Raw genomic sequence first — 22,214 nt, forward strand, 5'->3', positions numbered from 1 at the left:
GGTACCTATTTATCTACTTGCACTATGACGTGCTTTCGAACTGCTAGGTTGGCAGGAGCTGGGACAGAGCAACGGGAGCTTTCCCCGTTGCGGGGATTCGAACCGCCGACCTTCCGACCGACAAGCTCAAGAGGCTCAGTGGTTTAGACCACAGCACCACCTGACTTAAAGGGGAGTGGAAGCCCATACTGAGCAGCCTAAACATCTATCTGGGTGGATGTCCCACCCACCAACTGCCTCTCCATCTTGCTAGGACTGAGCTTTCAGTTATTGGCACTTATCCAGTCAATTACTGCTCCCTGACACCAGTTCAGCACTTCCAGTGTCTCACCTAATAGAGATGTAAATGAGAAGCATATTTGGATGTCATCGGCATACTGATGGCACCTCCTCTCTCCAGCTCCTGAGATGACCTCACTCAGCAGCTTGAGATCAAGTTTCAGTGATGAAAATGAATTCAGGTCCTGTCTTATCTTGGATGCATGGTTATTATTTTGTTTTTAATCCTATCTTGTTAGAGGGCTGAGAGTGGGTAAAGGCATTTTAAGGAGGGAAATGCAGTAAAATAGACCACTGAATGAAAATAAATAAGTGATTTAGCATAAAAGACTGACATATAATATTATTTGTCTGATTTGGCAGAGAGACATTAACAGTGCGATCCTATGTGTGCTTACTCATAAGTAAGTGCCGCTATATTCAGCGGGGCTTACTCCTAAGTAAGCATGCATAGGACTACATCATTGGTGATTCAGAAGTGCTAAGGTGTAGATTCTCCATAGTATCTGTGAGGAACTGGAGACAGTTCGGAATTTTCCCAGAATTGAAAGAGGTCATGTTGCCGCTTTGGATGAACTCAGAAGAAGAACTTGGCGATTTGGAAATAAACACTTCAAAGGAGATCGAGCCTGTTGAGGACATTTGTTGTCTGGTTTTGGTTTCATCCGGAACATTTGTTGTTGTTGGGCTGTAACTTCTACCAGCTCCCACTGGGTCAGATCTTAGCGCCATGAAAAGTCGTGGCAAAATTCCCACAGATGTCTTTAAGGATTGCTCATGTCGTTTAGGATTGCACATTCGACATGCGGTGGCAGGATGTGCTCTGACAAGCCATGTGGACTCTGCAGCCTCAAGGGCTTGGTGCAGCGCCAGAGTATTCTGCAACTCTTCCACTAGAGTTAGCTATCAAGCTGGGCTCTAGAATTAATATTGTTCCTGGGTTAAACAACATGCAGCCATCAAGATAAACTGCCAGAATCATAAAAAGAGCCCATTTTCTTTTTCAAATCATAGAATTGTAATGTTGTGAGGGACCTCAAAGGACTGGGACAACCCAGTCAGATGTGTGGGGGACAAATAAATAAAATCATCATTATCTAGTCCAAACCCATTTTTGACCCTTATCATCTTGCAACATATTCATTGGAATAATGCAACCTCTTCCATCCATTTCCAGTATAGGTTAAAGGATGCCTAAGGCAGGACTGGTGGTTGCTGCAATACAGCAACATATGACAAGCCACAGGTTCCCTCCCCATCCCTGCTCTCCCTAATAGGCTTTATACAGATATTCGTAGCCTGAGGACTGGGCTTTCTATGGAACTGCGCTTTCTCTCTTTTTTGACATATGTAAACTCTTCTTAAAAGAACTGAGCTCGGGTCCAAGCAGTGCTTACTGTTTCCAGTGGAAACTGGCTGTGCAAGAGTGCTAATTGGCTAACCCCCCACCCATGGCAATAATAAAGCTATTCCCTCTCCCTAGCCTACCCTCAGGTTTTTAAAATTAACATAATTGATTTTTTTAAAAAAGTATCTGGTGACAATTTTTATAACTGATAAACAAGCTAGGTGCCTGAATATATGTAATGCCCAGAGCCAGCCTGAATAGAGGCAGAATTCCATGCTGGATCTGGATTTCAATCTGAGTAAATGTGTCAATACAGAAGAAAAAGTTGTTAGAAAGCTGAGCTTGCAGACCCTCCAAGAGTCCTTATTTTCCAGAGACAGTCCCAGATTTACAGAAGCCATCCCGGTTTCTGATTTGATCCCAGAATGTCCCACTTTTCCTTTGGATGTTCCTGTTTTCATCAGAGAAATGTTGGAGGGTATGGAGGTATGCAACCCATGAGCCAAGGAGATAAGTAACTATACAACCTTTAGAAGATATCTGAAGGCAGCTCTGAATAGGGAAGTTTTTTAATGATTGATGTTTTATTATGTTTTTATATATGTTGGAAGCTGCCCCCCAAAATAATAATAATAATAATAATAATAATAATAATAATAATAATAATAATAATAATAATTGAATAGGATGTCCCTATTTTCATCAGAGAGATGTTGGAGGGAATGAGTTTGCCTCCACAAACACAGCACAAACACACCAATTCCTGTGTTCGTAGTTTCTATCATGATCTTTATCGTGAGATTTACAAGTTAATTCCCAACAGTGAAATCCTGTGTTGCTGTTTGATGTGAACGGATGAAACGGGTAAAGTCAGCAAAAGCTGCTTCCCTCCCTCTCTCGCTCCCTCCCATCCACCCACCTTGCTCATATTCTTGCCTGTTTCTAGGCTTTTAAATCCTCTGGCTTAATCATGGTTTATCGCTCTAATTTTCCTCCCACACGTCCCCAACCGCAGTCCCCCTGGTTGAAAATCTATTAGGTAACTGAATTGTCTGCTCTTCAAGTCACTATTGGAAATGTAGCGCTGATGTGCAATAGGCAGTGGGGATTTTAGCTTAATTAAAAATGATTCCAACAGTCACCAGCACTTTTACACAAGACTGATTAAGGGGTTTTTTTGTGGCTCTTGGTGGTCATCAATATGAGTCCTATTCTTAGCGCATGGCAGATTTTAAAAGTCTCATAGTATTTGCTGGGGGGGGTTGGCCAAGTATTTCCTAACCTCTTGCCCAGCAGTCCTATCCATTACCCAAAATGAGATGTTCCAAAAAACCCTACAAAACCTCAGTAAACTATTGTTGTCTGCCTGTTACAACCTTCAGAGCTGCAAGTAGGTAGTGGACTGTTGCCTCACAGGCCTAATGGATAACTTTCCCTGCTAAGCCTGAGGTGCAAGGTGCACTTATGGCTTAAACTATTTTATTTTTTTCAGAACCCCAATACTATCTGGGTATCACATTCTTCAGCTACACACCTGCCATAGCAACGACACAGAGTAGGCAGCAACTGAAAACTCCAAGGTACAATGCAATTTGATGTCCTGGCAGCAAATAAAATATTATCCCTCCCTTTCCCCCTGCAGACTCCAACACCCCTAAATCCATTCCAGATTATTTCCCCCAAGCCTATGTAGTGGATTTGCTAGGAGACCCCTATTTCCCTCAGCTCCCAGACTCTCCTGGGAAGAGAGGCTGATTGTTAAACCAGTCTGGGAACTATAGTTCTGTGAGGGGAATGGGATCTCTCGGCACCCTTAAACAAACAGTTGCCAGGGTTCTTTGGAGGAAGACGGCACTGTTTGAAGGGGTGAGGTGCTGCTTTAAATGTCTAGTGCTATTTGGGCCTGAGTCTGTATGAACTAGTATAGCTTTACATTCTGTATTCAAGTAATAGCACCCAAGCATTGTTGATATCTCATATCAAGATTGATGTTCACAGGTGCATATACCCAAAAACAGGGGGTTTCAGTCCCTTTCACATAACTGGTTCTGAAATACCAAAACAGGGACATATGCCGCCAAACCCCAGTGAACTACTAGAAAGACATTGCACAAATTGGGACTCTCCCCTCTTGCTCCAGGAAGGAGTCTATGTTGCTTATCTCCAACCTTCTTTGGCAATCACTCGTAGCCGAATAAGATTGTCTTCTATAAACATGGCTTTAACAGTGAGTCCATAAGTGACTGTGGAGGCCAATTCTGGACCCACACGTCCTTCCACAGTGGGGACATAGGTTTCCAGGTGGGAGTTGATCACGGTGAGGGTTTGCCAAGTATGCCTTCCTCTCAGCACGTTTCTCCCTTTCGTCCTCAGTTCGAGCATCTACAAAGCCCATGACACCTTTGGTAAAGGCTGTTCTCCAATTGGAGTGTTCACAGGCCAGTGTTTCCCAGTTGTTTGTGTTTATACTACTTTTTTAGAGTTGCCTTGAGAGAGTCTTTAAACCTCTTTTGTTGACCACTAGCATTACGCTTTCCATTTTAAAGTTCAGAATAGAGTAGTTGCTTTGGAAGACGATAATCAGGCATCCAAAAACATGACCAGTCCAACAAAGTTGATGTCAAAGAATCATTGCTTCAACATTGGTGATCTTTGCTTCTTCCAGTACACTGGCATTAGTTCGCCTGTCTTCCCAAGTGATGTGCAAAATATATTATGTTATCTCCAGTATAACAATGCCGGAGTAGGATGACCCATTAAACTGCTTTCACTAGATTAAAACTACTGAGGCAAATGCGATTTCCAGTCAAAATAAAAATGAGAAAACAGAATAAATTTTCCAGAGCGAAAATGGAAGAATCGAATCTTTGCCAAATAATTGTTTTCTTCTTTGAGGCCTGTACTCCTGAGCTCAGAGGTCAGCAGGATATATACATTGCTGCAAAGGAAGACTTGATCAAATAGTAGCCCAGAGCTTGAGTACTACAACTCCCATCAAGCCTAGCCAGCACAGCCAATAATTAGGGATGTTCGTATTTGTAGTCTACAAGGTCTAGAGGGCACCAGGTTGGCTACTAAGGGTCTTTTAATTTGTGCTGAAGGATGAACTTCACATGTGTCGTTTAGGTTATGTAGATCAGACAGACATTAATAGCAAGTGAAACACTTAGGATTGGATTACTATTGGCCCTTTTATGACTGCAACAAGCTTTTTTTTCTTTTCCCCTCTCTGGAACGGCTTGAGAATTCACGAGTTATGCTCTTCCTTGGGATATGCATCCCGTAGACAGTGTGATTAACTACTTACATGCGAAATCCTGGCTTAGTAGAAATCAGTGGCAAACCCCCCACTGACTTCAGCCCGATGCTGAGTTTTCATTTTGTTAAGTTTATGGCTATGCCATTAGCAAGAAAATCTACACAGCAATTACAAAAGCTGGCAGGTAATTAATCTTAAAAAAAAATCCATGTGTTGACAATGGGTGGGAGGTAGTGGATGGCACACTATGGAGACAAAGAGATCGCCATGTGGGTTAGTGCCATGTAAACACCACCGCGTGAGATTCTGAATGCAGAATAAAGCTTTTTGAGAGCCTCAGCTTCATAGAATCATAGAATTGCAGAGGTGGAAGGGACCCTGAGGGTCATCTAGTCCAACCCCCTGCAATGCAGGGATATGCAGTTGTCCCATATGGGGATTGAACCTGCAACCTTGGTATTATCAGACCCTGCTCTAACTAACGGAGTATCAGGCCTAGTGAGCCTCCATTTGTAAAAAGACAGCAAGCTTCTAGCTGTTATTATTAGGGAGAAATGTCTACTGAAACAGGATTTCCACTGGTCAGGGGCAGTATTTCAATGCCCTACATATCTGCTTGTCCTTACTTTGGTTCAAAAACATACCACAAAAAAGGGAGGGGGGTTAAGGCTGAGGTGGGGGGCATACAAATGTTACTTCTCAATGTATAAGAACATAAATATTTGGTGCATTTATTCCCAGAATGAAAGCTCTTGACGGTAAACATTTAAAATATTGACATAAACTTGAGAACATGGATGTTTGTTGTAGATGTTTTCACTCCCCTCCATGGGTATCGGAGAGATTTCCCTCCCGGCCTCCATCGGATACACTTGTTTACACCTCTGCAAAATGGTTGACAAATTGCATTATTCTCACTTGGCGAGTCTTGAGGCCTACATTACATTGGTGAACACCAGGAACAAGACTGTGGAGACTGAAGCTCATTACTAATTTAGCACGTAAATGAAAAATTGCCAGCTCTTGAGGTAGAAGAGAGAGGAGCGCCGCACTGCCTTTGGTGCAGGCTCTTGTTGGTTTGGGGTTTCTTGCTGCTTTCTGTTGCATGGTTGGTTCCCTCGGGGCTGCATCCCAGGAGCCTTTCAAATATCTCACATGGACCTCTGTATCACTTTAATGTGACACAATCTGCTGAATTGGCCATTGTGTACCCTCCAACATTTCTCTGATGAAAATAGGGACGTCCCAGCATGTCTCTGAAGAAAATAGGGACACCCTAAGGAAAAGTGGGACATTTCAGAGGGAAAGGCCTAAGTCAGAAGCCCCCTGCAAAGTCAAGTGCAAAATAATAAGGAACTGGAGAATGAAGTTACCATGTCTGCATATACTGGCTGATATTATTATTATTATTATTATTATTATTATTATTATTATTATTATTATTACTGCTGCTACTGATATGAGTGTTTTGGACAACAATGTCTTAATTTCCAACTTGCAGACATGTACTCCAGCCGCCATGATAGCCTCGTGAGGGAGTGACTCAGTGAGTCATTTAGAATCATAGAATTGTAGTGTTAGAAGGGATCCAAGGGTCATCTAGTCCAACCCCCTGCGATGCAGGAATCTCAACAAAAGCATCCATGATTTGGCACAAGCTTTGGTTTCCAAAGAGATGGTCTGGGGAAAGTTTGCTCTGAACTGGTTAAATGTTTGATTATGCAAACAAAACAAAAAAAGCCAGACTAGAAGCTAACTAATACGCTGCTACCCTAAGACGAATGGTCCTTTTCCTCCTGAGGGCCATGTGGCAACCTTCTGGAGGCCACATGCCAGCAGTGGGTGGGACCAGGGGCAGAAAAGCAAATGGAGCAATGAATAGAAATGTGGCCTTTATATTGTAAGCTAGTTTCTACTCACACTGACACCCTTTTCTGCCCTCTAGCCAGGCAAGCAAGAGACCTCAGCAGAGTTCCAGTACACATTTCAGCCAGGCAAAAATCCTCAAGGAAGACGGGAAGGGAGCCCAGAGATGGGTTGTGGATTGTGAAGAGGAGTTATGCCATGGGGAGAAATCCCAATAAAAAGGCTGGGAGAGATGGACAAAACTAGTCTCTCTGAACTCTCAGCACATGGGCGTCAACGCCACGTTTCGGTCTGAGTGACGAATCCTCAAGGCAGTCCGCCACAAACTGGAAAAGGGGCGAGATGTTCATGCTGCGCTTGCACCAAAAAGTGTGACTCACAAGCAGCAAAAGAAATAAGACACAGTCCCTGCGCTCTTCACTTACGGAAACAGTCATTCAGAGCAGTCTGCAGGCTCCCCCTGCTGCGTGTTTAAGAGATGTTCCCAAATCTCTTGGCGGGGAATTTCATGTGCTGTAATTCTTTCCCTGTGACTGACCAGCAAAGCCTGAGCTAGTCAGCGAGAAAGCGCAGGAGCTGTTTGACCCAACCTTGGGGAAATGTTTCGTTTAGGGATGTGCAGTACTTTTGAGAAGTGCTCAGAGACTAGGGCTAGCATTTGGATGCAGGAGGACAGCAGAGGCTTTTGCTAACCATGGCTCCTTTCATTTTCATTTCACTTTTATTTTGTATACCCCCCTCTCTCTATTACTATACGCAAGGTGGGTTTACAAGCTGAAGAAACAATGGAATAGACAACCACAATCACACACCTAATTGCAATCTGATCCAGTAAAAAAATTAAAATAAAAAGATAACTTTAAAGTAAACAACTTATATCAAATCAAACAATATTCGTGAGGGCAGACATACCCCTCTCCAAACTTTGCAGTTCAGTCAGCAGAAGGCTCAGTTGGAAAAAAGGGGTGCTGTGAGTCAAACTCGGTTGTAAAGGATTCTTTTCACTCTGTCAGGCTGAGGCCTTCTCAGTAGCTCCACTCCTGAAGGGAGTTTGGAATTGTGGTAAATTACACCAGGATAATTTACCCTCAGGTGGACTATGCTGGATTCTTATAGTTTGGGTTGCTCTGTTAGTTCCCATTGAAATCAGTGGGTCTTAAGTACAGTGGTGCCTTGCAAGACGAAAAGAATCCGTTCTGTGATTCTCTTCGTCTAGCGGTTTTTTTGTCTTGCGAAGCAAGCCCATTGACGGATTAGAGGATTAGCGCTATTAGTGCTATTAGCGGCTTTTAGCGGCTTATCAGCTTATCGGATCAGCTGATAAGCGGCTTAGCGGCTTAGAAAAAGGGGGGGAACCCTCAGGAACTCGCAAGACATAGGAGAATTGTTTTGCGAAGCACCTCCAAAACGGAAAACTCTTTCGTCTAGCGAGTTTTCCGTCTTGCGAGGCATTCGTCTTGCTGGGCACCACTGTAAGTCACGCCTAACTTTTCAGCTTGATTTCAGTGGACCTAAGGATGATTAACTTAGGGTTGCCGTATTTTAAAAAGTGAAAATCCAGACATTAATCTGGCGGAGGGAGGGGGGGCAAAGTTGTTCAGCTTTTGGGGGAGGCAAAGATGCTGAGTTTTTTCTTTTTTGTTGAACTTTTCTTTTTGCAAAATCTCTCCCCTCCCCCAACAACATTTTTACCGATTTTTTGAAAATTCCTTCAGGACGCTATTTTCAACAAATCCCGTATATGTCTGGGAAATTCTGCATGTATGGCAGCCCCAGCTAATTGCATCCAGTCCACAGCCTTGTTTTTAAAGTTTTTAAAGGGTTAGGACTCTTCTTTAAGTTCATGACCTATGTGCTTGTTCTCTGTTTATGTATTTGTTTGTTTAATATTGAAGAAAATTAGAGAGAGAGAGAGAGAGAGAGAGAGAGAGAGAGAGAGAGAGAGGCTGTGCTTTGGTGACAGAATTAATGTTGCTGGCTGCCTTCAGCCCCTTTTGGTGGAAAGAGAGGGAATAAGCATTTAAAATCAATCAGTCTCACTCATTTGTTGTTATTTCTCCATTCGCTTGAGATGCTACATTAATTAAGCGGATACAGATGTGGATCTTCTTCATTATTTGCTCTTTTGACATCTCCGAGATTCCCCAGAAAGGAGCAAGTCATGCAGATATTAAACAAGGCTTTGAACTGGCCTATCCAGCCTCAAGTTAACTTCTTGCTCGGGGGCATGGATGACCATGAAGTTCGCTGTGCTTGCAATAGCAGCAACAACCCGGACTTCATTGGCACGAGCCAGCAAAACTTGGCAGCTATGAAGAGCAATGTGGCTAGTGCTTCTTCCTGAGAAACAATATGCAGCTGCAACCCTACACAAACTTGCTGGGTGGGAGGAAGTCCTACTGGAATCAATGGGACTCATGGCACAGAAACATTTCTGAGCTCACCTCAGTGCGGCTGAGCTATTTAAAAACCATAACAGTCAGTACGACAGCCCTTTCCTCCCAGATATGGAACGAAGCTCTTTTAACAAAACGTGCTCGTTCTTCTTTCATCACATATTGGGGACGCAGATGGCTCATCTGCCGCACAAACTGCCTTCGCTTGCGTTCCTGTAAGCTTAAAAAAGTGTCCATTTTAATCATACCCATTTTGGGAGAAAGCTTATGGTGCACTTTGTATAATGCATCTCCAGAAAGCCACTCTGGCCTCAAAATAAGAAGCAGGGTCCATAGGAGAGACAATGAGACTCCAAACAGCAATATCCCGAACTGAATGAAGCCAGAGGCCAAGAAGGAAGGGGGCAGAGAAACAAGCAATGGGCAAGGCTGCCGGGGACCTCACACCCAAGCTAATAGGGGGTGGGAACAGAAGACTGAAGCTCTTAGAGAAGGTGGGGTGGTGCTTCCAGAATAGAGCAACCATCAGGTTCAAGGTAGATGCGTCCCCTCCAACTTAATAGGGATGTCCTCTTCCATACCCTCCAACATTTCTCTGATGAAATAGGGACATTCTAAGGAAAAGCGGGACCTTCCTGGATCAAATCAGAAACCAGAATGGCTATTGTAAATCTGGGTCTTTCCCTGGAAAATAGGGACACTTGGAGGATCTGTAGGCTGCCATGCACAGACTGCCACCATCTGGAACTATTTCATAGTGGTTTTGACTTGTAAGGATCTACCATGGAAACCCTGCAGCTCCCTAGCCCACCCAAGACAGACAGATGAGCAGGAACTTCATGAGAAGTTTCCTGACTAGGACATATCCAACAGTATGTGGAACAGTGTGTGACTTCACTTCCGGAGGCGGCGCGAAACGGGCAATGGCGGTCCTCTTCAGTCTCTGAAGAGGGGCTCCGCAGGAAAGGATCGTTCGCTACGGCACAGCGACGATCCATCAAGAAAAACCACGAGCAGAGAGAGCTTGTGGCCGTGGGACTCGGCGGGCACCTGGAGCGACCCCCAAAACGAAGAAGGGACCCCGTAAGGGGCTCCGGAAGCGCGGAGGGGAAGCGGTGCTGAGAGTACATCGCTCTTTCTGCGGGAGCGAAGCCGTGCGGCTGTTGCTGATGAGCGCCGACCTTTCTTCCTTAAGTATTGGACTCTAAATCATCTACTCGTGAGTAAGAAGAGTATTAATTCGGGACTGTAAATTGAAAATTTGGCTGAAAGCGGGAGACGAGAAAAAGGAAGTCCGTCTCCCGGTAGTGTTTAGTGATCAAAAGCAAAGGAACTGACAAGCTGGAAGCAATAGAAAGGGATTTTAAAACGGGAAGTATCATGCGTCTGGCGGAGCTAGCAACTGAAGGGAAAGGCAAGCCTTCTTTTTTCTTTCTGCTATTGTGTTGATTTTACTTGGAGACCTTCTCCTTTTGTGGACTTTAAAAACTTTAAAAAACCCAGTCCCGGGCTGGCAGGGGGGAAAGGGTTGTTTTGCGGATACATATACAAAGTTGAAACGGATACATAGAGGCATCATTGGAGGATACAATTAAACAACTGTATCTTGCACCTTCAGATAGACTATTGTGGCAACATTGAAAGGGCTCTGCCAGTGGAAAAAAGTTTTCTTTAAAGACTATTGTTAACTTATTCAACTGCAGGAACTTTAATGGCGACCAAAACTTTGTTCCTTCTTTCCTGAACTGCAACAATACTCCCTCTAGTGGAGTTTGGGATTTACAAATTCCTGAGAACCAACTTTGTTTTGACTCTCTGTGGTTTGGTTATCTACTTTGAGGCCTGTCTTTCCCATGGAACATTTGACAGCTTGACCTTGAATCCAAAGACAGGTGTGGAATGAGTGGCCCTCCAAAAACAAGAGCTGCGTCGAAAGCAGGGAAAGGCCAATTTGTACAAACAACTCTGATTTCTCAGGCTCGCAGATCTTCAGTCCCTGCTGTTTTACAGGGAGCTGTACCCTCAACAACAGCTCCATCTAAGGAAGCTGAACAGCCAACAACTGAGGATATGGCAGCAGGGGGATCTGGCACTCTTCTAGAAGAAATGCTACAACAATTTGCAATTTTGAATAAGAAGGTTGATGACCAAACAGCAAAAATTGACTTAGCCACATCTTCAATCACTAAACTATCTGAACAAGTGGCTAAGCATTCACAAGAAATTGGGAATCTAAAAGACGCCACATCTGAGAGTCGGAAATTGGCCGAGGCTGCAAACGAAAAAGCTGATCAGGCAATTCAGAAAGTGGATGAATTGAAAGGAGAGGTAAGGCCACTACATAAACATATCAGTGACCAGCAGGCCTATCTGTCTATGGTGGAACTGAGAAACAGGGAAAATAATTTAAGACTACGCTCCATCCCAGAGATTGAGAAAGAGGATTTGACCGGCTTTTTGACAACAGAATTTTCTAAATTCTGGGGTATAAAGGAAGACACAGACTTTAAAATAACAACTGCATTCAGACTGGGAAGAATTGCCAGGAAGGACAGGCCCAGAGATTGTCTGATCATCTTAAGGACCAAACAGGAGAGAGACAAACTACTTGACCTACACTTCAATAAAGCACTTGAGATCCAGGACAGAAGAGCAGAAATTTACAAGGATATTCCTAAACAATTACTGGACCTCAGATCCAACTACACTGATCTAGCTGGACTTCTGAGAAGTAGCGGAATACCATACAGGTGGGAGTTTCCACAAGGCCTATCATTCAACTACAAAGGAAAGAAGATTAAAATCAAAACGAAAGAGGATAGCCAGAAGTTTCTACACGATCACGGAGAAGACCTGCAGAAGGGAGTAGCAGCCCTTTGGCCTCCACCAGAGTCTGGAAAAGAGCCAGCACCCTCGGATTTGGATAAAAAAGAAGACGCCCCATAAAGAGCAACAACAGATTGATACAGGATGTCTCTACAGCTGTATAGTTGGAATATTAATGGCGCAAATTCCCCGGAAAAACGCAAAAGGATTTTCCATATTTTGAAGAAAGAACATTTGGACATAATCTGTCTGCAAGAAACTCACGTGACCAGGCTCCATAGGAAAGTGCTAATAAACAAAAGATTAGGCCAAGAATTTATTTCATCAGACAGAGTTAAAAAGAGAGGCGTGGTGATCTACGCAAAGGAGAATTTATCACCAAAATTTTTGTTTAAAGATGAACAAGGAAGAATCCTGGCAATTGAAATACAAACCCAAGGAGAAAAAGTTTTGATATTAGGAATCTACGCACCAAATGAGGGGAAATCAGAATTCTACAAGAAGCTACATGAGACATTACTGGACTATCTGGACTATTCTAACATCATTATGATGGGAGACATGAATGGGGTCGTCTCTACCTATATGGATAAGTCACAGAACCAGAGCCTGACCAAGGATGGAAGACTACCAAAAACTTTCTTCGAACTAACTGACAATATGGATTTGATTGATTTATGGAGGACGAGAAACCCCCTAGGTAAAGAAGGAACTTTCTTTTCTGAGGCCCACCTGTCATGGACAAGAATCGACCAAATTTGGACAACTAGAGGGCTGGCACCTAAGACTACAAGAGTAGAAATCTGCCCAAAGACTTGCTCCGACCACAACGCTCTGAAAATGGAAATGAGATTTACTACTGCTGATTCCTTCAGATGGAAAATGAATGACAACCTGCTAAGAGATCAAGAGATCGTAAAGAAGGCCCAAAAAGCTTTAAAGGACTATTTTGAAATTAACTTGAACACCTCGGTGGAAAAAAGAATAATCTGGGACGCAAGTAAAGCTGTTATGAGAGGGTTTCTGATACAACAGAATACGATTAAGAAAAAATTCTGGAATGGGAAAAAGGATAAGATACTAGAGAAGATAAGAGATGGAGAGAAAAAATTAAGATTGAATCCAAAATCAAAAGAGACTTTAAGAGAAATTAAATTCCACCAGTCACAATATACGAAATTGATCAACCAAGAAGTGGAATGGAAAATCAAACAAATGAAACAAAGATCTTTTGAATCTGCGAATAAATGTGGGAAACTGCTAGCTTGGCAGTTGAAAAAGAGACAAAAACTAAATTATGTTACCAACCTAGAAGTTGAAGGGAAAAATATTCAGAAACCAGGAGAAATTAGAAAGTGCTTCCAGAAATATTTTAAAAAACTGTACACACAAGGGTCCGAGGAAGTAACTGAGATAGAACAATTCTTGAAAGACAATGGCCTACCAGAACTATCCCAAGAGAAGAGATCAGTCTTGAACTGTAAAATAACACAACAGGAAATCGAGGATGCCATTCAGAATATGCAGCTAGGCAAATCTCCAGGCCCTGATGGACTTACCTCCAAGTACTACAGGATGTTAAAAGACTACTTGATACAACCATTAATGGAGGTTTGCAACCAGATTATGGGGGGAGGGAGGGCACCAGATACGTGGAAAGAAGCATTCATCACACTGATACCTAAAGTGGAAACTGAAAAGACTCAACTTAAGAACTACCGTCCCATCTCACTCCTAAACGTGGATTACAAAATATTTGCAGATATTTTGGCTAATAGATTTAAAAAAGTATTAAATGAAGTAATTCATAAGGACCAAGCAGGCTTTCTCCCAGGTAGACATTTGTTTGATAACACTAGGAATATTATCGATATTCTGGAACTTTTACAAACAAATATTAACACCAAAGCAGTGTTAATTTTTATTGATGCGGAGAAGGCCTTTGACAACATTTCTTGGAAATTTATGAAGAAAAACTTGGAAGGGATGGGAGTGGGAAGGGGGTTTGAGAATGGAATAGAAGCAATCTATTCAGAACAAAAAGCTAAGTTGATAGTGAACAATGTGGTGACAGAAGAACTTCATATTGAAAAAGGAACACGTCAGGGGTGCCCCCTTTCCCCTTTATTGTTTATTTCAGTCCTGGAGGTTTTGCTGAACATGATAAGGAAGGATCGGCAGGTACAAGGAATACGGGTCGGAGCGAAACAATATAAACTGAAAGCATTTGCAGATGACTTGGTTTTAACATTACAGGAGCCAGAATCCAGTACAAAAAGAGTTTTGGAATTGATTCAGAAATTTGGTCGGGTGGCGGGTTTTAAGCTGAACAAACAAAAAACTAAGGTGTTAGGGAAAAATTTGACAGCTACTGAAACAGAGGGGTTTCAGAAGGAAACAGAACTAAATATTGTTAAAAAAGTGAAATACCTGGGGGTCAATCTTTCTTCCAAGAACTTGAATTTATTTAAAGATAATTATGAGAAATGTTGGTCAGAAGTTAAAAAAGATCTAGAAATCTGGTCAAGATTGAAACTATCCTTGTTAGGCCGAATTGCAGCTATAAAAATGAACGTTTTGACAAAAATGTTGTTTTTGTTTCAAGCCTTGCAGATTGTGGACAGAGTGGAATGTTTTGGAAAGTGGCAGAAGGACATCTCTAAGTTTGTCTGGCAGGGCAAAAAGCCCCGAATAAAGTTTAAAATACTAACTGATGCAAAGGAGAGAGGGGGGTTTGCCCTGCCAGACTTAAGGTTATATTATGAAGCTGCGGCCTTCTGCTGGATGAAAGATTGGATTCTGTTAGAAAACACTGATGTCCTAGATCTGGAAGGCTTTAATAATTCGCTAGGTTGGCATGCGTATTTGTGGTATGACAAGGGAAAAACACACGGAATGTTTAAAAACCATATTGTCAGAAAAGCAATATTTATGGTCTGGAAAAAATACAAAGACTTATTGGAAAGCAAAACTCGGAGGTGGATATCACCAATAGAGGCCAAGGCTCGGAAAAAACCCAATATGGAGGCCTGCTGGCCGAAATATTGGGAAATAATAGAAAACATTGGAGGTAATTGGAGGTTGCAGAGCTTTGAAAAACTAAAAGGTAAGGTGCAAAATTGGCTACATTATGCCCAAATTAATGAGGTCTTTAAGCTAGACAAAAAAACAGGATTCCAGGTGGAAAAATCGAAACTTGAGACAGAGTTGTTAGAACCAAAGACCAAGTTATTATCGAGAATGTATAACTTGCTGCTTAAATGGAACACTCAGGATGAGACAGTTAAACCAGCCATGATAAAATGGGCTCAGGACATTGGTTATAATATCATGTCTGAAGACTGGGAGAGGTTATGGACCACCGGTATGAAGTTTACTGCATGTAATGCTCTGAAAGAAAATATTATGAAAATGGTATACAGGTGGTACATGACCCCGGTCAAGCTGGCTAAGATATACCATTTGTCCGATAATAAATGTTGGAAGTGTAAGGAAGCTGAGGGGACATTCTTTCACCTTTGGTGGACCTGTCCAAGATTGAAGGCCTTCTGGGAAATGATTTATAACGAGTTAAAAAAGGTGTTTAAGTACACCTTCCCCAAGAAACCGGAGGCCTTCCTTCTGGGCATTGTCGGCCAGAAGGTGTTAAAGAAGGATAGAACTTTTTTCATGTATGCTACTACAGCAGCAAGAATCCTTATTGCTAAGCATTGGAAGACTCAAGATTTGCCCACACTGGAGGACTGGCAGACGCAATTGATGAACTACATGGAACTAGCCGAGATGACTGCAAGGATCCGAAATTTGGGAGAAGAAGCAATGGAGGAGGATTGGAAAAAATTTAAAGACTATTTGCAAAAGTATTATAAGTTATATGAATCTTAAGATGCCGTATGACTTGGAATGTTAGCCCCAGCAACGAAAGTGGATTATATATGAAATTGGATAATATTTATGAAAGAATCAAAGTTTAAATGGGTAAAAATGACAATATGTTATATTTTTAGAGTAAATGGAAAATAAGAGATTTAAACTTAAACTGCAATTGAAAGTACAAAGAAACACATGAAACAAGGTTATAATTTGCTGATAACTTTATTGTCAAGAATGCACTATGTGGGAGAATGCACTATGTGGGAGATGCGGGGAAGTCCGATAGAAATCTGAAATAAGTTGTTGAAAGGGCTGTGATTTTCTGTTTTCTCTTTCTTTCTACTTTCTATGTTCCTTCTTTTTTCTGTTTTATCTGTAATTTGGAAAAAATGTAATAAAAATTATTATAAAAAAAAAGGAACAGTGTGTGACTTCAAGCCAGAATGCCTTCCCTACATATACCTGGCTTCTCCTGAATAGGTGGCTCGTCATTACTACTCATAGTATATAAATGCAATGCCTCTTGGGTTTTAAAAAGTAAAATTGGTTGGCTTGTAGTTCATAGCATTGTTATTCATTATTGTTATTCATGTTTTTATACTGTATTTTATGCTGCTTTTATAATTAAGTGTTTTAAAGTGTTTTAAATTTGTTGTTAGCTGCCCTGTGCCCGGTTTTTGAACCGGGAAGGGTGGGGTATAAATAAAAATTTATTATTATTATTATTATTATATTATTATTATTATTATTATTATAGCAGGTGTATCTTGTTAGAGGATCCGCACTTTTGTTAGCTTTTGTAGAAAGCTGGATCCAAGTGGATATGTGAAGGGCTCCCTTTTTGTTTTGCTCTCTGGCATCCCTCTAGTTGTGATTCTTGGTTTTTCTGCTCAGCATTGCTTGAGTGTGCACTCTTGTTCGATGCCCTGAAAAACCTCAAAACCATGTCTGAGTCGAGACCACAATGGGGCCAAGAAATCTTCTTGTATTCCATGTAGGGGATAAAGCCTCAGTCTCCAGCTCCTTCCTTTTCTCTGCCTTCCTCCTCCAGCTACAGAGCATGTTGCTGCAGCTCCCTGCCTGTGGTCCAGACCAATTAGCACTTTATTTCAGAAACGGCCAGCACTTTGAATAGTGGGGACCAGATATTGCAGATTAGGATAGCAATTAATTGATAGTGCTTAGAAAGGGCAGGCTGCCTAACACATGCTAATGATACTCTTCACAGAGGCTCGCACAATCCCCTATACTTTTCAGGTTTTTTTTCTTCTTTTTAATCAGTACGAGGAAAAGAAAATAAGGAGGGGAGGGCAATCATATCGCTTTCTAGCTTCATTCACTTCAAAAGAAATATTTCAGCCAGGATGTCTCAGGGTCATTGTCAGCATCCCAAAACGAGCACAGCAAGAGCTGTCAGATCCGATAGATTTTTTTCCCCATCTGCCACTTATTCATGCTGAGTTATACAAGAATTTCCCCATGTTTGGCTTTTTTAAAAAAATGATTTTCAGAAGTGGCAATCATGTCCCTGGGATGATGGGGAGGCAGAGAATACCACCTGTTCTTTACGCTTCTCTTGCACACGGATGTGCGTGGATGTCCCATCCGAAAATGTCCGACTGTTGCAGAGGAAGGTATGATCAGACAAATGTCCAGCTCAGTGATCTGGTTCTGCCAGACTCTTGCTGAACTGTTGGTTTGCCGAACAATTGCTGCATGCTCGGCTGCCTTTCTTACTGCCTTCGCTTTTCCTCTTGACACCGGTCCTACGAAATTGCTGCCCACCTGCACAAAGGGCGGAAGCAGCAGAGGCAGCAAAATTGTGCGACTTCACTCTTCCGATTCACTTCAGGCTCCAGCTCATTGCTCTCTGCATTAAAGCTTTTGGGTTAGAGCCACCCAAAGGTCAGGAATAAGCAGAATCTCATTTCTTTCAATGGAACAGATCTTAAGAGTGTGCTTATGCCCACTAAAATCAGTATAGTCCTTGAAGCTAGCTAGACCCTTTATCTGGAGAAGAAGCAAAGTGGGGGGGGGCATGCCTCCCACAGGACATATTATTTTCACTAATACTTTCATTTGCATGCACACTCTCCCCTGATATATTCATATTTGTAAACATTGGTAGGTTGGAGAATTACATTGCAAAATTCAAAGAAATGCAAAAAGTGTGAATTTAATAGATTCATATTTAAATGCATGGTGAATCAATTTCCTCCTCCATCCCTAATGGTAAATGGTTGTCTGTATTTTTCTAATAATTTCGCTAAAAGGAACTTTGTGTCACAACCTAATTTTCATTTTCAGTGACCTCACAAAATTATAGTTCCTATAGAGTTCTTCCTGCTGTTTACTTTGAACTCTCCTTCCTTCATAACCACAAAAAAGGAACTGTCAATTTTTACTCATGATCTATTGCTACAATCTGCTCTAATTGTATATTTTATCTTTATGAACGCTGTTTTTATTGTGTTATGCGAGTTAGTCTTTGACAGTAATAAATTATCTATCTATATAACTGTCCATAGAAAATGTTTAGTTTGGTTTATTTGGCATACAGTACTGCGGAAATGCCATTATTTTCATTTTCATGCTACATACAAAGGAAAAGGGAATTCAATATAACTTCCCAACTCAGTCTCTCCATGAATCCATGAAAGTCCTTGTGAAGCCACAGCTTCATTAGTTCTGAACCATGGGGTGATTCCTTACCACTGTCCTATGAAATTTTCTGCCACATTCTGCCACATTCATTTGTCACATTGCATATGCTTTCTTTGCCAATTTTTCCATTAAAGCATATTGCCAGATTTCATTTTTCCATTCTTGAAATGTTTCTCCACCTTCAGTTTTCCCATTTATTGCTGTAACCTGTCCAGCTGCAGCTAAGATAGCAACTTTTTAGCAACATCAAAAGCAGTTAACAATGCAGGTGTCAGGGAAGGTTCTATAGGATGGCTTGTGATTTTATTACATTCCAGCAAGATCCCTCTGCTCTGAAAAGCCTTGTACTATTTTGCATCCCCACCACATATGGAGGAATGTGCCCAGTTCCAAGTACTCATGTCTTCAACAAATTGGACTCTGTTTGCATTGTAGATGTAACTCTTTGTATCCATTATATAAAATCCTGAAGAACAATAGCAAGGCAAATGGGAATTTTATCTCTGATCCTTAGCTGTGCTTCTTGAATATAAACATTTACCAGTAGTCACTGTAATGAAGGATTCTCTCCTTTATATTTTGCCTCATTACAGGTTGTTATCTCTGTTGTGGAGGTGGGGGGATGATTAACAAAATCAGCCCTCCTGGCAAACTGGGAATATCCCCACACAGGCACAGTTTCGGATATTCCACACCTTTCCTCAGCAGTTCCTTCTTTGAGAAAAATAAGTGGCTCAAGTAAATGTAAACTAAGCTTTAATAATAAAGAAAACTGTGACAAAATCACATAATGAGAGAAACTAAATACAGCAACATGAGTCAAGTCTGAAGCAAGAAACAAGAAGAGGCGGTTGGTCCCTCTTAACTGAAATTTAACGGAAAACCCAGACGGGAGGGGCTGATTCTGGAGCATAAGACAGAAGCCCCGCCCACCAGATACCAAACATTCTACAGATCAAATTAGACCCCAATATTTTTCTTACAATTTCTCCGTTGTGTTAATGGAATTAACCTCATTCTAAGGGAAAGAGCTGGTCAGAAATTTGGTAGCTAAAGGATAAAATTTAAAGCAAGAAATAGTCCCAGAAAATAATGAAGGCTACAGTTCTATAACCATTTACTGTATGTGAGACTAAGCCCCATTTAACAGCACTTACTTCTAAGCAGACGTGTGTAGGATTACGGTGTAATTCTTCCTGGAAAGTACAAAAGCTATTTTTATTTTTACTATAGGAAGTTTACTTTAAACAATTTATTTCTACCCGGAACACTGTGCTTTTAAACAGGAGCAGAAATAAGCTCCTGTCAGAATTCTATATGGCCTCATTCCCTCAAATGAAAGCCACCCTTTTGAAAAGCAGCCTTATATGTCCCAGCCGTCAAATGCACTGAAAGACATCTGGTGTAAAAGGCAACGAAATTACTAGCCAGTTTCACGAGTGCTTCTTCCTTCTTCCACCCCACCCCCCTTCCCCACTCCCACATAAACAGTGACCTTATAATAATCATTTTAACGCTATCCCTCCCTTTTCTAATTGTGGCTCCTCAATGTGACAAGCCAAGAAGCCCATCCTACGATGTGCTGTGCTGAAGCAGTGGCTCACATCAGATTGGGGGTAAAGTTAGCAGCGGCAGCAGTACCAGAGGGAAATTGCATCCCTTTTTCCCTGCCACATGGATGCAACCTCCACCTTTCTCTCCTTGCCCCCGCCACCCCTCGCAATTTCAGGGCAGGAAAGGGCTAGCAGTATTAAATCCCAAGGGTTGCTTATTTCAGCTTTGTCTCCCGTGAAGAGAGCAAGACATCGGCTTCGTTGCTACTAATCCTTTCCTCTCCCCCACCCCACTCCCCAGAAAACAGTTAATTAGATGGCACAAACATCTGAAATTGCCGGTAAAGAGAAAACGGCAGATTCTGGGTAAGAAAACTTGCTAAGGATTGATAGTCAACACTACCAACCTATTTGGCCTATCTGACTCTGACTAATAGCCCTGCAGCTCCATGTCTGGCCGGTGGTTTCGAACCAATAGGTGAGATTTTATTCATTCGTTAAATTTATATCTCAGGGCGGTTCACAGAGACTGAGCCTGCTCACATGCCCATCTCATCCACTCCCAGACTCCTCTCCTGACTCGCTACTTATCCCCTTGGCATGATGGGCAGGACATACCACTGTGACCCGCCCTGCTTTGCTCATGTTCACTGGATGGGTGTAGGTTCATCTGAACCAAATGGGGTGGGAAGACAGTGTTTCTTTCTGGAGCTAACTGAAGCCAGGAAGGTGGCTTGGGACAGACTGTACAAATGGGCCTCTGCAATTCAGCTGCGTCTTTTTAGAGGTCTTCCAGAGGCACTGTTTTGATTATATAAAGGTAAAGGTAAAGGGACTCCTGACCATTAGGTCCAGTCGTGGCCGACTCTAGGGTTGTGGCGCTCATCTCGCTTTATTGGCCGGGGAAGCCGGCGTACAGCTTCCAGGTCATGAGGCCAGCATGACTAAGCTGCTTCTGGTGAACCGGAGCAGTGCACAGAAACGCCGTTTACCTTCCCGCCGGAGCGGTACCCATTTATCTACTTGCACTTTGACGTGCTTTCGAACTGCTAGGTTAGCAGGAGCAGGGACTGAGCAACGGGAGTTCACCCCGTCGCGGGGATTCGAACCGCCGACCTTCTGATCAGCAAGTCCTAGGCTCTGTGGTTTAACCCACAGCGCCACCCATGCTTATATATTTGTCAACAAAACCCAATGCCAGAAAGCGATTGCGGTCGTCACTCATTCCAAGGGATCTGAAGCTGGTAGGATTGCCACTCTTACATCTCACTAGCCAGGGAAGTGGAAAAGAGATAAAACACTACAATTTGAAGGGCGAAACTTCCCTCTTTTCCTCCCTGATAGAAGGGGCATTGGTGTCATGCCTACCTTTTAACATTGCTGGGAAGACACTCGATTTGACATGCGTGCAATGAACATGAGCTCATTTAGTGGCATGAGTACAAGGCATACATATGTCAGCAAAGAGACGGGAGGAGGATGAATGCAGATAGAAAAGGCATCAGGCCCACCAGCTGTGGCCTGAACTTTCTTCAGGAGATTGAGACTTCTTCCTTGGCGAGCTGTAACAAGCGGCGCTTCGTAATCAACTCCTTTGAGGACAAGCGACGAATGAGTCAGAGCTCTGAGGTTACACAAGCCTCGCAAAGTGGGGGGGGGGAGAGATGGCTGCCTCCAGCAACGAGAAGAAAGCTTTCATTTAAAACCCCAGCAGGAGTGTCTTTTGTGACTTGTTCGGTTTGTAAGAATAATTCGGGAGCTTTTATCAAAATAAAAAGAAACCGCCACACAGTTAAACATGTTCTCTTGCTGAGTGAAAATAATTAAAGCTGGACCCAAAAATAGAGCAGAAAGGCAGGGTTTGGGCCAAGCAGAGGACGCCCTCACAATGTCTCTTCAGTTTTAGTATTAGATTTGTAAAAGAAAGGGCGGGAGTGAAAATAGCCCTGGAAATATTTTTTACTTGGCCTCTTTCAATCCTAGTGAGTGGATTTTGGTGCTGGTTGTGCTGCACACAAGTATCTCAAGCACAAACCCTGTAGCACTTTTCCCCACACGAATGGAGCGTAGTTTTAACCACCTAGGACCCCACTGTGATGCCTGAAGCAAAGAACAAGATGGCGTCCCAGTTCCACATACAGAAGCAATGG

General features: G+C 42.4%; 1 long non-coding RNA gene across 1 annotated transcript in view; it reads right to left on the reverse strand.

Moving 5' to 3' along the window:
• LOC309530925 overlaps positions 1-22,214 on the reverse strand; it is a 64,328-nt gene that overhangs the window by 29,464 nt on the left and 12,650 nt on the right. The window lies entirely within an intron of this gene.

This window comes from Podarcis vaucheri (genome assembly GCF_965113315.1).
Source record: "Podarcis vaucheri genome assembly, chromosome: 4".
Classification (NCBI taxonomy): Eukaryota; Metazoa; Chordata; class Lepidosauria; order Squamata; family Lacertidae; genus Podarcis; species Podarcis vaucheri.